This window comes from Physeter macrocephalus, chromosome 16, assembly GCF_002837175.3.
Source record: "Physeter macrocephalus isolate SW-GA chromosome 16, ASM283717v5, whole genome shotgun sequence".
Classification (NCBI taxonomy): Eukaryota; Metazoa; Chordata; class Mammalia; order Artiodactyla; family Physeteridae; genus Physeter; species Physeter macrocephalus.
The window spans coordinates 40,008,044-40,008,912 of NC_041229.1; positions in this window are offsets into that span (position 1 = coordinate 40,008,044).

An 869-nucleotide genomic window follows, 5' to 3' on the forward strand; every position below is an offset into this window, starting at 1 on the left:
TTACCAAATTCATTGATTAGCTCTAGTAGTTTTCTGGTAGCATCTTTAGGATTCTCTATGTATAGTATCATGTCATCTGCAAACAGTGACAGTTTTACTTCTTCTTTTCCAATCTGTATTCCTTTTATTTCTTTTTCTTCTCTGATTGCCATGGATAGGACTTCCAAAGCTATGTTGAATAACAGTGGCGAGAGTGGACATCCTTGGCTTGCTCCTGATCTTAGAGGAAATGCTTTCAGTTTTTCACCATTGAGAGTGATGTTTGCTGTGGGTTTGTCATATATGGCCTTTGTTATATTGAGGTAGGTTCCCTCTATGCCCACTTTCTGGAGAGTTTTTATGATAAATGGGTTTTGAATTTTGTCAAAAGCTTTTTCTGCATCTATTGAGATGATCATATGGTTTTTATTCTTCAATTTGTTAATATGGTTTATCACATTGATTGGTGTATATTGAAGAATCCTTGCATCCCAGGGATAAATCCCTCTTGATCATGGTGTATGATCCTTTTAATGTGTTGTTGGATTTTGTTTGCTAGTATTTTGTTTTTGCATCTATATTCATAGAGTTGCTTGTAGTAGTCTCTTAGGATGCTTTTGTATTTCTGTGGTGTCTGTTGTAACTTCTTTTTCATTTCTAATTTTATTGATTTGAGTCCTCTCCCTCTTTTTCTTAATGAGTCTGGCTAATGGTTTATCAATTTTGTTTATCTTCTCAAAGAACCAGATTTCAGTTTTATTGATCTTTGCTATTGTTTTCTTTGTTTCTTCTTCATTTACTTCTGCTCTGATCTTTATGATTTCTTTCCTTCTACTAACTTTGGGTTTTGTTTGTTCTTCATTCTCTAGTTCCTTTAGGTGTAAGGTTAG